Below are 16,205 nucleotides of genomic sequence, written 5' to 3' on the forward strand. Positions count from 1 at the left end.
GACCACATTTGTCCTTATTCACCATTTTATTCTAGGTGGATGGTAGCATACTAGCCACCCAATAAATATCTGTGGAAACAAGAGGCAGAGGTCAGCAAAGACAGATCATGTTCAGAATGTTTGAGGAGGTGAACTGGGGAGCTGAAAACCTGCCTGAGCACCTACATCCTCAGATCTCCTTTCCCTCCTGGCAAATCGTGGCTCTCCCCCATCTAGACAGAAGGGAAGTTTATATGTATTCTCTGGAGAAAAATCAACAACTTAGGGACACCAGGCTGTAAACAAAGGACACAATGACAAGGTCAATAGTCCCCTCTCCTTGCTTGGCTCCCAAAATGCTGTTAGCCAAGTTCCTATCACCCAGGAAGAATGGAGCATTTCTCTTCAGAGTGAGAGATGCTGACAGTCAGTCCCTTATTAATTGCCCTACAAGGCTACCAGTCAAAAACACCACTCATAAACAAAAGCTTATCAGTTGTTCGTGCATTGCCATTAAATACAATGGAGAGCAAACCTAAAGAAAGTCTCCAACATGGAAGAAAAGACCAAAATAAACAACTCCGTGGATCCGGACAATCCATAAAGTAGGGGGAAAAACTTCAAAATAGTTATAATTAACAGCTTTAAGATCAGAAATCTTGAATCTATGAAAATATTTAATCAAGGTGATTTTTCCAAAGAAAAACCAACAATACTGGAGCATAAGAAAGAGCTCTTGGGGGGTGCCTGGGTGGCTCAGTGGGTTAAGCCGCTGCCTTCGGCTCAGGTCATGATCTCAGGGTCCTGGGATCGAGTCCCGCATTCGGCTCTCTGCTTGGCAGGGAGCCTGCTTCCTCCTCTCTCTCTCTCTCTGCTTGCCTCTCTGACTACTTGTGATCTCATTCTGTCGAATAAATAAATAAAATCTTAAAAAAAAAAAAAGAGCTCTTGGAAATTTAAAGCATACTGGCCAAATTTTAAAATCCACTAGTGGTGGGAGGAGAATAAGTTGAGACTATTTTTTCCCAAAGTAGAACTAAAGACAAAGAGAATAAAGTGATTAAATGTAAGAAAATTAAAGAATCAATTGAGGAGAACCCACACCCAAATAAGAGAAGTTTCAGAAATGCAGAATGAGGAGAGAAAAGGGGTGGGAAATCAAAGACATAAAAAAAGAAGACTTCCCAAAAACAGAAGGGCATGTTTCCATATCAAGAGGATCTCCTGAGTGCTCCCCACAAACTACCACTACCACGTGTTAAGTCGGAATAAAGACTTTTTCAAGATTCAAGGTATTGGAAGCAATCATTCCTCCCATGAATCCTCCCAAGCTGGGAGACTCTCAGTCTCTTCCCTCCTGTGTTTCTCCTTTACTTTCCCACTACTACCACACTTCGGACCCCAGATGTGTAGCTTTTCTCCCACACCCCCAAACAGTTCTCCTACAGGAGCTGGATGTCCTACAATTTAACCCCCTTCTGACACCATCCATCTGGAGATAGTCTCAGACCCCACAGGTTAAGGGCTCAGTCCCCCAAGACTGCCCAGACCCCCTACTTCGGATGCCAGTTGCCAAGCCCGGGTTGTCACCTGAGGTTCTGACGGTCTAGCTATATAGATCAGAGGTTCCAACGACCATGGGTTAAGCTAACATGCTACAGCAGCTCACAGAACTCAGAGAAACATTTTACTTACTAGATTACTGCTTTATTACAAAGGATATTAAGAGATATGACTCAATAGCCAGATGAAGACATACATAGGGTGAGGTCCAGAACAAATGCGCTTCTGTCCCCATGGAGGCTGGGGCCAGGCAAGGCAGCATGTGGATGCACCCTGGTTTGCTAACTAGGAAGCTCTCAAAACCCATCCTTTTGGGGTTTTACGGAGGCATCACTCCACAGGTGTGATTGATTAAATCATTGGCCATTGGTGATTGAACTCAATCTTCAGCCCCTCTCCCTGGAGGTCAGGGGTGGGACTGAAAGTTCCAAACCTCTAGTCATGGGTTTGGTTCCCCGGACAACCAGGCCCCATCTTAGATTACCTAGGGGCTTTTCCAAAAGTCACTTCATTAACATAACAAAAGACACCTTTGTTGTCTTAGGAAATTTCAAGGGTTTTTAGATCTGTGCTTGGGACAAGACCAAATCTAAATTCATTATAAATCGCAATATCACACCTTCTTAGCAAGCTCTTTGCAGATAGTCTGCACCCAGACAAAGAAGTAAACCAAGAATGGATCAGAGGTGGCGCCCAGGAATCTTGGGATCAACAAAAGAAAGAAGTGAAGACAATTCCCCCAGGCAAAGGTGAAGGGAAGCCCCCAAGAGGGCGGTTGTGGAACTGGCTTCCAGAGCCAGACATCCAGACTGGAGTGGGAAAAGGGTGGGAGGGTGCACGACGGGAAAAGGTGGGGAGAAGAGTGAAGGAAGGGAGAGGAGGGGCTGGAAGAACCCCTGATATGTGTGGTTGTAACAGGCAGTTTTTGCGGTCTGGTAGGGAGTCTAGGGGGATTCTAGGGAGTAGTATATAAATAAAACAAAGAAAGAAAACAAGGGAATTATGAACTCTATGGAAAGTAAATGTGTATAGTTTTTAATAGTTACAGCACACTGTCCGGCTCAGCTATGTAAAATATTTATGTCATCAAAATAAAGTTTGCACAGATAATGTTGATTTTTTTTTAAATTATAACTATAGACAGAATGAGGGTGTAGGGGGCCGTAAGTTAAAATAAATCCTGTTTCCACAGTTGCGACTTAATGAATGATGTGTAAAATGTAAAAAACAAGAAATAACTGTAGAAGCATATGACTAAGGAATATAGAAATAGTCCATATTCTGGACCAGGGAAAAAAGCTGAAAAAGATAAAAATGGTTGCTTCTGGAGAACAGGAGAAGGGGACAGGAGTAAGGGGTGAAGGTAAGGGGCTCCTGTTGTTCTTCTCAAGACCTGTAATATCATTTGACTTTTTAAACTGTGTAATCCAATTAAAAAAATTTATGAAACAAAGCGGAATGCCTAACATTGTATACAACAACCTTTTATTACACAATGAGAAACGGAATGTTCCCCATTGTGGTGAGCAGCACCCCACATTGCCTGTTACCTCTGCCTCCAAAAGAACCACCTAATGACTATGTTGAGTTTGAATCCTGACTGCCACATACCAGCTCCAAGACCGTGGACTAGGGACTATCTCTCTGAGCCTCAGTTTCTTCAACTGTAAAAGGGGGTTAATACTGTCAATCTTAAAAGGTTGTTGTGAGGAATTAAGGAGCTGCTTGTGAAAGCTCAGGTAATGAGGCCATGCTCCTCCATAGAAGACCTCAAAGGTTCTCTCCCATTGTTTTTACAACGGAGTCAGACTCCTCTGGGACACCTGGTGGGCTCAGTCAGCAAGATGTGGGACTCTTGATCATGGTCATGGGCTTAAGCCCCACACTGCCATCAGAGTTGACTTAAAAAAATTCTAAACATTCTTTATAAATAAATAAAATGAAGTCAGAGTCCCTCAAAGAACTCCAGTCTATACTTGGTCTGCTTTATTCTATCTTCACCTCAATCCTACAGGCATTTGACAGTCAGCTTTCCCAGATTATTTGCCAGTCGCCAAGTGCTTTCACCTCCATAGATTTTTGCTTACTAACCCTCCACCTGGAATGCCTCCTCTGGGCCCCCTTTCTGATTTTCCCTGCCCCCACCTCACTATACCCACCTGTAGCCATCTTGTCAGCTCCTCATCACCCAGCTCCAACCACTCTTCTTTTGTGGACTTCCCTAGCTTTCACCAGTGATAAGTCATCTCCCCGTCCCCTCCACTCCCACTAGACTTTGAATTTCTAGCTTACCACAATTCTCTGTACGCGACGTTCTCTCTTCATATCTGTTGCCCAGGACATAGGCATCATTCAGTAAAGGTTTTAAACAGTAATTTAATGTGGTTCCAAGGGAATCTTGGAATGGACACCACAGCTGCAAATTTCAAGAATTCTACAACACCTTCTACAACTTGATTCTCAGTGAATTTTCCTTTGCCTCAAAGATCTCAAGCATATCAAAATGTACCATTCTCCCTTCTCTCCACATTTCCAAATCCACTCGTGAGTTTTCAGAAATGTATAATAAAAGGTACAGTTTTTAATATCTACTACACAAGAAAAAGAATGTTGTGTAGCAGCTCTTAATCAGAATGAGAATAATGTTCTTGCCCTCCATTCCTGCAGTTTTTAGTATCTGTACACTGTATTTCATCATCTAGGTCCCTTCATTTACTGACATTTACATGATCTCAAATTAGATTTCCTGGAGCACTGTTCCAAATAAGTAACTTTTTAAGATAATGCAGAGTCTTATTAGTTGCAAATCATGCCAATGGTTGCCACTTGCAACTTCTACACCTTCCGGGAAAATATTACCCTATTTCTATTTAAAGATTTTTTTTTTCAGTGTGGTCAGAGTGTATAACTATGTAACCATCTGAGTTTTTACATTTTGGCCAGAACAACATCAAAAAAGTGTAACATAATAGATAAGAGGCTTCTTCCTCAATCATAGTGCAAAGCAGTTTCGAACACTTAAAACACTTTAAATTTAAATTTATGTAATAATATTTTTATATTTCTACTGTATTACTTTCACATGTGTCGTTCCATTTGGTCCTCAAAACATCCCTGTGAGGCTTAAGAGTCGCTATGATTTAGTCAGCTTCAGAGGTGAAGAAAATGGGTTTCAGGGGAATCATGTCATTTAGCCCAAAGTGTAACCATTGGAGCCAAAACCCAGTTCTCCTGACACTACAATATTTAATAGCGGAGTTTCTCAAACTTTTCGGATGGCCACAATTAGGACACATATCCCCAAGGTGTAACTACTCCCTTATCCTCACCAATTCAAGACACCACTGATCATGTCCTAACAAACTGTGGCCACTCCAGCTCCCTACAAAAGCCTGTCAGAGGTGGTCAGATCACACGGCCCAGGCAGCCCCTACTCAACGTGTGTATGAAGTCAGAGCATCCTAGACTCCATATTGGAAATGGATAGCAGATGTGATATGCCAAGGCTCCAGCCTTATCCCTATTCTTATAAAAGTAGTGTCCATGAGCCCTGGCCTGCCTAGAAGAGTACCTCCAGTGGGGCTGGTGTTCAATTATTTAAGAAATGCAGTAGAGATCACAACTTCCCTCAGAACTTGGGGATTTCTCTGAACTGACAACTCATTAGGATTCAATGCATTAGCTATCCAAAAGGAAACACCACACCATCCTGTATTGGGACCAGGGACCAGAACCAAGGAAGCAGTTATCTCAAGTCAAGTAAGGACACTCCAGGAAAACCACTTGGAGAGCTTGGCATATATCTTCTGGAGTTTAGAGAATATATGAACTGGTTCCTACTGTTACCTGGAAGTCTAAAGATGAAAGGCAGGGTAGGCGAGTTAAAGGGGAGCAGCTGGCATGGCCAGAGTTTAATGGGAAAAGGTGTTTTCTGTGGGCGACCATAAACACTGAAGAAGGTCGGTGGGTGTGAGGCATCCTGAAAGAACCCAACCCAAGAGACCTGGCTACCAATGCAGTGATATCTCCAAAGAAAATATCCTACTACAAGCAGGAGGGGAGTGGTGGGGTAGTCCAAAGGATGTATCACACATGGTAGAGATGGTGCAGTGGAATGTCCCCACGTGGGTGACTCCAGAGAATCCATACAAGTGGGCATGGAGTACCCCCAGAGCATGCCAATGGAGGATTAACACTGCACCGGTCAAGGAAGGTTTTGTCCATTTCCTTCCATTCAAGTCAGACCAGAAATACCATCATGGGTGGAAGAGTAGGAGGACAAGAGCTGAGAGCAATGGAAGACTGACTATGCCCCTTTGGTGAACTCCATGATATGCTTCCCAGCTCCTCATTCAGGAAAGAAGGACTCACTCCCCTATCTCCTAGAGTGCTACCAGTTGACAACCCTCAGCTCTCAGCCCCTTACAGGAGACTGTCTCAGCTGAACAAAAGCTACCCTGCCTCAGGTCACATGCCCTTTCAGAGATGGCCCTCATGTAATGACCAATCAATGTAATGCAAGGTGTAAATGCCCAGTCCCCTCACCAAACTCAGGACAACTCTAAAGGGTCATCTCAGCTTCAGAACTTTCCCAAGGTTGACCAAGACTACCAAGATGCACTGAAGCTCAACTTCATCCCCTACCCAACCCTGAATCTTTCCCCTCCCTTCCTACGCACAGATGTTGATCCCAAGAGCACTCTCTAATGAACCACCTGCTCACTTATCTCGGAGTCTGCTTCCTGGGAATAAAAACTGCCACAGCTCCAACTTCCCTACTGGAGGCTTCTGAATCCAGGTCGGGCCAGGAGCTGTAAGGGAGGAGAGTAGCTTTAAATTGAAAAAGACATAAGTTCTGGTTATTACCTGACTGAGTTTTTTTTAATCCTTAAGATGGTGACTATTCATTAAAAACTATACATGACTGAAAAAGTGATGGAATCTGCCTGAGAGTCTGTCCAAGAGCAAGAAGGGAGATCCTATGGAATGGATCAGAAAGTCACTTGTGACAAATTAATTTCATGATTTCACCCCCACTGAGTCCAGCCTGGGCAATAAGCTAGTGACATAGGTCATGCCACAGCTTTCCTGGTGTCAGAGGTTCACTCTTCTCTGTATTCAGTTTGGGACATGACTGCTGTTCCCCTTAGGAACAGAGTGATTCCAGGGATGCCATGCAGTGATTCCAGGGATGCTGCCGGAACTCCAAGTGTGTTTGTCACTCATTTGGATGAGCCTTCAGAGGGTTTGTAGCTTGACTCTTTTGTTTCTCCCCAGAGGTGGCAACTCTTTATTCTATGAACCCATTTTTAAATTTATGGATACATTTAAAAAGTGACCCGACCAAACTGCTGAACCAGGTAGGGAATAATGTCCTCAGTCCAACATACATTTTAAAGTAGTTATAGGAAAAATGCCTTCATTTGGCTGAATAACTGCCTCTAAAAGCAAGAAGAATTCTGAACATAGTCTGAGCAATGGCAGGATCTTTAGGATGAAATGAACATCCTTAGAGGTCTAAGTGCTGGTATATTTGTTTTCTGGGCATCCTCTATCTTGAATTGTCAGTTGCACTACTATTTGATAGATAACTCGGGAAAGCTCTGAAGATGGGAGGGGAATCCACTGGTGCTGGACACTGGCAATGATGCCAGGAAGAGGAAGAGCCAAGAAAGTATTCAAGGCAAAGGGCCTCACACCAGGTTCTATATCAGGTAGCCTCTGTTACTTAACGAATTGCCAAAAACAGACATGTGGGAAACTGTTATGCTACTGGAACACATAAAATATCACCCCATTCCCACTCCCAGCACATATACTTGTATTACAAAATATAGAAAAACCTTGTATAAGGCACAACCAATGTTTGAGTCACAAATTAACAAAATGGGATTTGGGCCGGAAATCATGTTCACACACATTAGCAAGGGTAGAGCACAAGCCTCATCAAACCAGCAGGAAGAATTTGATGAGCTGACAACTGGCTGCTTTCACAATTCTTTTCCATGGAGGACCTAGAAGATCTAAACATCATCTATCTATTGCCCTCAAATATGATTACATAAAGTTTACAATAGGATGGATCCCATAGCTGAAATCAAGGGTATGCATCTACTAGGCAAAGAAAATAGAAAGAGAAAGAGAAGCAGAAAAAGAAAGAGGAAGAAGAGGATAAAAGTTTTTAATACCTCAGCCTTAATGTAGAGCCTGGGGCTTGAAAATTCTGACATCACAATAAGAAAAATCGATATAATTCTATTTTCATCTACAAAGCAAACAGCAAGCATTTACAGAGCAACTACAGAGCTGACCAGTTCAGGGAATAGAGAAATGAATGAGATGTGGACCATGGCCTTGAAATCTCACATTGCAGAGAGAGATGTAGACACATAAATAATCACAGAACAGTGTGACACAAGGCCTAATGACCCCATAATAGAGTTACCCTTACTATCACCACTATATTTAGTAAGGGATTCCTGGGACCATGTTGTAGATACACCACTGACATCACCAATTCATAACTATGTTCTATTTTGTGTCTGTCTATTCCCATCCCAAATCGCCCCAAAATGAACCACTCCTAGACTCTGGAACAGTTCTGTTTCATTAGAGGACTACACTGTTTTATAAAGTAAAGTACAGAATAATATTAATTTTTAAATCTTTATTTTGTATACAAAGCTTCATAAGAGACCTCAAAGATACTCTTACATTAGCTAGATGTAGAAACTTCTGAAACAAACTAAAGTGGAAATGAATAGCTTTTGACAAAAGAATAACAAGAAGGAGATGTTTGTTTCCAACAAAAATGTGACACTGTTACATCAACCCACCTGGTCTCCCAGGGATTCCAGAAAGCAGCTAAGGTGTCAGAGTATGCCATTACCTCTTGCTATTTTTGTATCAAAGAAATGAATTCAGTATTTCAATTATATTCTTCCCTATGGGGGCAGGATAGCTAATGTATTATTTATTTAACAGAGGAATTAAAATGAAAATGCTAGCACTTCCATAATTTTGTCTAATTTCTCATCAATGAAAATAAAAGATAAAATTTCCAGAAAGTGAACACATGCAGGTCTTAACTATTCAACTCCCTCAATTCAGATCTCAAACTTTTGAACAAGAAATCCAGTTCTAAATGACCCATTTATTTGATTGCACCATTTTTAGAGAAAATCATCATCTTAATCAAAACTCATTTCTTGACATTTATGAAAGTTGATTCTTATTGGATATTTCAACAGAAATATGTGGAGGGAGTGGGATCTCCTGAACATTCCTGTAGGTTGTTGTACATAAACCGGAGTGAACAATTTTACCAGAAACTCACAAGCATAGAAGTGATGGGCACTTCTTGCAAACCCAACTACGTGCTTTTTTTTATTGGATATGTGACTGTAAAAAATATGAGCCTGTACAGAGTTGTTGAATCACTATGTTGTATACACAAGACTAATGTAACATATTGTATCAATTGTACTCAAATTAAAAAAAAAAACAAGAAAATGAAGAGAAATTCAATAATAATTAGGTAAGCTTTGATAAAGGGGGGAATACATTCTCCCGACTTCTGATTTCAGGTTGGAAGGACTTTGCCTAAGTACATTCCTGGTCACCTGGTCTCTCTCCATTTCTTTACTAGATCTACCCTTGGAGAAATGGAGTGATTTATCCAATTGGTAAATTTGGGAAAATCAAGCTCTGCTCTAGCCCCCTTCCCTTGCTTCTAGCTTCTGTCTGCTACTCCAGGAATTCTGCCTCTTTAAGAGTTCAGGGGAGTTTTCCAGCTTAGTGCTGTTGCAAATGGGTGGGCAAACTTGCCTATTTCAGGGTTCTATATTAGCAGGCCCACTTAGCTAACAGACCTAAGACCACATCCTTCAAGCTGGCCTCTGTAGGTTATAAAGATGATATTTGACTCCATGTGCCATTTCTTAATTTTCTCAAATTGTTCCAAACCTGTTTGGGAAGAAGGCCATCTCCCTAGTAACCCCAGTACACACCACTACATAAGATTAAGGATTTTGTTCTCATGGCTATGTGTATCTTCCACGGTAGGTCAGTCAATAAATCTTTTGGCCTGTGAAATATGAGGGGAAGGATCCTGGGAGGCTTCTGGGAAAGATTTCCTCAGCCTTGAAAAGAGACTTAAAGAAAGGAGGTTGTCTCCTCAGGCTTCCGGGTAGTGCCTTGTGAGGCTGCTGTTCTTCGAGTCAGTGAAGCCACCTTCCCGCCATGCGCAGGTAAGTCCGAGGTTGAAGATGGTCAAATGTAAACAGGTAGAAAGAACATGGGTCCTTGATGGTATTGCTAACTCGGCAATTTCACCAATGGAACCACTGCAGCCTCTCAGCCTCTGGACTTTGTGTAACATGAAATAAGAAATCCCCTTATGGCTTAAGTTGGTTTGAATCAGACCTTCCATTGCTTGAATTAAAAGCCTCCTAGGGACAGAGCAGTGAAAAGGACAGTTGCAGCTTCAACTCCAGTGCAGAGAGATAGGAATAAGCATGTCTACATGAATAGATTAGATAATTTCAGTTATCAATGCATGCTGTGAAGAAGACAAAAACGGGGTGATGTAGAGAGGGACTGCAGGGGTTGCTTTAGCTCATGTGGTCAGGGAAGGCTTCTCTAAGGAGGAGGAAATGCTCGTCTTGAGACCTGAATGATAAGGAGTCACCCATTTGCAAAAATGAAGAAAAAGCATGACGAGTCAAAAGAACACCAAGTTAAAAGGCCCCAAGATGGGACCTTAGGCATGTTCAACCGTGAAGGAGAAAGCCAGTGTGGCTGGAGAGGAGTTAAAGTAGGGCCTAGTAGAAAACGAGATTAGCATGTTAGGCAAAGGCCAGATCATGGAAAGCCTTACAGGCCAGAAGGAGAAAATGGATGCTCCTCTGGGTGTGAATAGGAAGTGCTGAAAAGATTTTAAGTAACAGAGTGCTATGTCTGATTTATGTTCTAAGACATTTACTTTGCTATGTGTAGGATGAACTTCATGTGAGGGACAGTAGTTTGAGGAGACAAGAAGACTAATTTTGAGGCTTTTGCAGTTACTCGGGCAAGAGACACTGATGGTTCAGACTATGGGACTAAGAGTGGAGATGATGAGAAGCGATTAAATTTAGGATATATTTTGCAGATAGAGAGGTCCCAAGACTTAATTAGATGGGTTGAATGTGACCTATAAGGAAAAAAAGGAATCATGGCTGATTCCCAAGTTTTTAGCCTGAACAACGGAGTAGGTTGTGAACCCATTTCCTGAGCTGAGAAAGACTTGTTGGGGTGCATTGGTGCTGAGGGGAACAACAGTAGGGTTTCAATAAGTATTTATAAAATGAAAGAATGAACAATGAAGCTTTATTGTATGAGCACATTTAGGAGGAAGTCATGTATACACTTACTATGACACTTAATTAGTGGTCATATTCGGATTGTAACACACTCATGTTTTAAAGCCTAGTTATTGCAAAAAGTTGGGACAAACACTTAATGCAACCATGTACCATTAACACACTTCAAAGATAAACAAAAACATGCATGACAAATTAAGTAGGTAATTATGGAGCTAAACCAATAGCACTTGAAATTTAAAAAGCGAGAAAACAGCCACAGAAAACTATAATCAACTCAGACAATAATGAAAATCCTCATAGACTGATGACCAGGTACATGGCTGAGAGTCATGGGGACTCGAACATCTATATGTGAGCATGCCCAAGGGTGCTTTATAACATTGCTCGACCCTTACCAGCCTTCTTGACAGAATCCCAAATTCAAGTCCCCAGGACATATCAGCAATGTGCTCATTTTAGTTTATGAATACCAAGCTTTGATAATCTCTTAATATCTTACTTAGGAAGTTAGTATAGGTTATCACTGGTTATACATAAAATGAAAGTTTTGGAATTTGGTATCATTTGTCTACTGCAATCAAAGGAAGGATTTGCAGTGAGAAATTGTTCAGATCCTACCAGAAGGATTCTTATGGCCCAGTGTTGGTCCTGGGGCTCTAATCTTGAGAACTTCTACCCTAAAGCAAAACTTTCCATAGGCTTAGGTAGGAGAAGCAGGAAAAATTCAGCATCTATTTTAAGAGTTACCTCCTTCTTGTAGCCCCTCTTAAGCGCCCCATCCCCAACAACCTGTCACTTCTCAAACTCCTTTACCACTTAATGCTTGCATCATTGCTTTGGACACTGGGTATTTCTGTCTTGCTTCCTGTATGTATCCTCTTTTTCCAACTGGATGGCACGTCCTTGGTCCTCAAAGGATCATACAGCATACCTCATCGTGTGATTGCTTATAGTAGGGTCATAATTTATGTTTGTTGCTTTAGATGATGATCTCAATGGACATATATAAGCAAATTAATCTATGTGTGTATTTTTGTTAATGATAAAACCAATGACCTAATTTCCTTATGAGTTACTATAGTAGAAGCCCTGACTATTGTGCTTTTCTTTTTTGGAATGCAGATGCCTAACTGAAGCCTTGATTGTTGAGGCGTCCTCTTCAAAGATGACAATCTCGAATAAAGACATTGCCAGCCACAGGCCTAGATAAAGAGCCAGTCCTCCCCTCTCCCCACCAAGCTCTTTTGTTTCAGAGATTTAGGTTGATTTTAACAACTGACCATTTCAGTGTCTTGTAAACTCTTCCAAGATTTAAATTCCTGCTCTTATGTTTTATATTCACCAATAAAGAATGAAACCGCAAAATTCTAAGACCTTACCCTTAACCCCAATAAAAGGAGAACTCCACTCCCTCTATTCTCAACACCCCTCAACCTTGCTGTGTGGCCTTAAGTGTGCCATGTGATTTCTAGGTCCTGTAAGTAATAAATCTTTTTTGTTCAAGGTTTCATAATAGTTATTGCTCAGAATGTCTTACAATCATAATAAGAACCAGAAGGGCCAGTCCAGCCACATCGCTGGTTATCAATAGGTTCAGACTGGCACAGGACCATAACTTTATAGTCAAGTAACAGCATTATTTTGTTACATCTAAAAATATCAGCATGTGATACCATAATTGAAACATATGACATCTCATACACGAAATAATATACTAGGAGCCAAACAACAGAATGTTGATTCTGTATATGAACTGAGCAAATGTTTTATTAAAGAAGACTGAGTAAGTTGTCATGGAAATTGTTCTAATTTGAGACTTACTAGATACATCAATACTTCATTTCTGTACCTGCCACATGTCCCTAAATCTCAGACATGTAGTTTCATAGGAACTACAAATTTTGTTGTAAAACTTCATTGTTTGTGAAGAATTTTGTAATGGCTAGAAAAACAAAAAGCATAAACTGAACCATATTTCTCTTTCTATCACTAAAATTAGAACCTGGACTTTCAAATAGCAACCTGTATTGTTTTTTGAGCAGTGAAAATATGGCATCATATAATTTACCTCCTCAGCTTACCTTCTTCCACTGGATGAGGTCTTCCTGAATTTGCCTACAAGTAACTGGAGGAGTAAATTGAACACCTCCCCCATCCTCCTCACTCTGCCAACATAAGACCTAAAGAGAATGAGAGCACTAAACTGAGCCCTTGCAAGGAGTAAATAATCTCAAAGCCTTAACAGCCTTTGATAGCTGAGAGATCGGTCCTCAAGACCTACATGGTTCAGCAGTGGGCCTCTTTCTTACTGCTGTGAGCCTAAAGAGAAGTGATATGAAAGCTGAGAGTGGAGGAAGGCACCCTCTTGATGGAAATATTCACCAGAACACACCAATGCTAACTCAAAATTAAAATGCAAAGAAATGGCCATGGTAAATACAAACCCCTCAGGACAAATTTGAAAACAGGCTGCAGTTTAAATATCTTTCCTGAAACCATGAGAAGTCCAGTAGCAAGCTGTGTGTGAACATGCACTGCGGGAGCCTTACAGTCCTGAATTTGAATTGTCAATAAACTTAAGCAGTGTGCTGATTTTGGCTTATGAATATCACTTTCTTCATAAGTTGGTAGTACATGAGAATGTTTAAGAGCATGGATTCTGGAGTCAGATTGTGTAGATTTGTTATCTATATATCTATCTATTTTAAAGTAATCTCTATCCCCAAAGTGGGGGTTGAACTGACAACCCCCAAATCAAGAGTCGCATGCTCTTCTGGAGCCAGCCAGGTGCCCCAGATTGTCTAGATTTGAATCCCAAGTCTGGCACTTACTAGCTGTGGGTCCTTGGGCAAATTACCCAACTTTTCTGTACCTCAGTTTTCCATCCATAAAATGGGGACAATAAAAGCATCGTCTATCTACAGTGTTGTTATGAGGGTTAAACACACTTAACCAATATTTAAATTTTTCTTAGGGCAGTGCCAGCCATAGAGTAAGTTCTATGTGAGTGTTAAGCAAGAAAGTAAGTTTTCCTCGTTGAACATCAAATGATGGTCTCTGGAATTATGTGCCTTTTTCCTGCAAAAACCAAGGAAAGGACTCATACTTTTATATTCTTTTATAGCCCATTAGGTGAAAACTTACTGCCCTGCAGAAGGCCTGGAACCATATTTGAGAATCCTTTAAAGGCCTCTAGTCTAATCTACTCATATTATAAATGGGGTAACTGAGGAGCATGGCAAGGATAGGAATTGACCAATGTAATAATTTTTAAAATGTGGCAGGGTTAGAAACAGAAGCCAAATCACTGCTCTCCTCTCCTTATCCAAGTCACTCTGTTTTCCTAAGGTTCAGTTTCAAATAGATCTTGTAAGAATGTTATTATATACAATCTTTAAAAAACGATACTCATAAAGATGATGTTGCACTAACAATCAAAGTAAATTGGAGGTGGCTGGCTAGCTCAGTTCTTAAAGCATGTGACTCTTGGTCATGTGTTCAGGCCCCACATTTGGTGTAGAGCCTACTTTAAAAAAATGCAGTGACCAAATAAATTTAAGAGCATTCTTAAAAAAAAAAAAAAAGTAAATTGTGTCTTTGGCATACCAGAATCATGTGTTATGTGTGAGACTCTGGTTCTCACCATCATTGATATTCCTTATTTCACGAACTTTTTACTAAAATGGTTTTCTCTCTCATGTGACTAAATTAAGTCACAAGATTAATATTTCCTTCTCTTACTGTCTTAGCCTATTCAGGCTGCTATAACAAAATACCATAGACTAGGTGGCTTATAAACAACAGATCTTTTTTTATTTAAATTTTGTCAGTTAACATATGGTGCAATATTGGTTTCTAGAGTAGGATTCCATGATTCATCTCTTACATATGACATCCAGTGCTCATCACAAGTGCCCTCTTAATGCCCATCACCCATCTAGCCCATTCCCCACCCACGGCCCCCCATCAACCCTCAGTTTGTTCTCTATCATTAGGAGTCACTTATGGCTTCTTTCTTTCTCTTCTTTTTTTCTTTTCCCCCTTCCCATAGGTTCATCTGTATTATTCTTAAGTTCCACATATGAGTGAGATCATATTATATTTGTCTTTTTCTGACTTATTTCACTTAGCATAATACACTGTAGCTCCATCCATGTCATTGCAAATGGCAAGATTTCATTCTTTTTGATGACTGAGTAATATTCCACTGAATATATATACTACATCTTCTTTATCCATTTATCAGTCAATGGACATTTAGGCTCTCTCCATAGTTTAGCTATTTAAACAACAGATATTTATTTCTCACAATACTGGAGGCTGGGAAGTCCAAGATCAAGGTGCCAGCAGATTCAGTGTCACTCATTCCCAGTTCATGGACTGCAACCTTTTCAGGTGTCCTCATGTGGCAGAAGGGTCAAGGGAGCTCTCTGGGGCCTCTTTTATAAGAAAAACACTACTACTATTCATAAGGGCTCTACCCTCATGACCTCATCACCTTCCAAAGACTTCACCCTCAAATACATTCACATTGGAGATTAGGTTTCAACATATGAATTTTGAGGGGACAAAAACAGTTCAGTCAAATAGCAATTACACATTCAAAAACAATGCCTTTGTAGTCAAATAAACTGAACCTGTTGAAAGAAACCCCCTAAGGCAATTTTATTACTTACAATAACACTTCAAAAGATTTCTCCCTAATGAGTGACTCAGACGATAGTTTAATTCCAATTTTCATTTCCCATATCAGTATGTCTGCATCTTTTTAGCTTTATTATACATCAAATATTAAATTATTAAGAATGTATACAGCACAGGAATTAAACAGGAAAGGCACCTCAGAGGCAATGAAGTATAAAACCAGAAATTGTTTCTTAATTCTTTGTCAATTAAAAAAAATAAAAATAAGTGAAGACCTTGGCCTTACAGTTTTTAAAAAGGTATTTCTGAAAGTCAAGATTGTGAATCCATATGTTATATTCCTAATACCCAGGGAGTCCTCATAAAAAGCAGAGATCTGGAGGTGCCACCTAAATGAAAACCTAGCACTTCTCAAATTTGCATTTACTTTTATATTTATCACTGATAAAAACCCAGTGAGAAAACAGTTGTAAATAGGAAATGTCCAATAGCAAACTCATTAATTGCAGTCTTTTTATAATTTCATTATGGACGATAATTCTCTGTTTGGACTAAAGTCTATTAGTTTGTCACAACCTTTATTGCTTCTGAAGAAGCAGTGACAGAGATTTGTCCAAGCGTGTGAATTGTATAAATCATGCATTTCCTTCTATG

The sequence above is a fragment of the Mustela nigripes genome, chromosome X, assembly GCF_022355385.1.
Source record: "Mustela nigripes isolate SB6536 chromosome X, MUSNIG.SB6536, whole genome shotgun sequence".
NCBI classification, from domain to species: Eukaryota; Metazoa; Chordata; class Mammalia; order Carnivora; family Mustelidae; genus Mustela; species Mustela nigripes.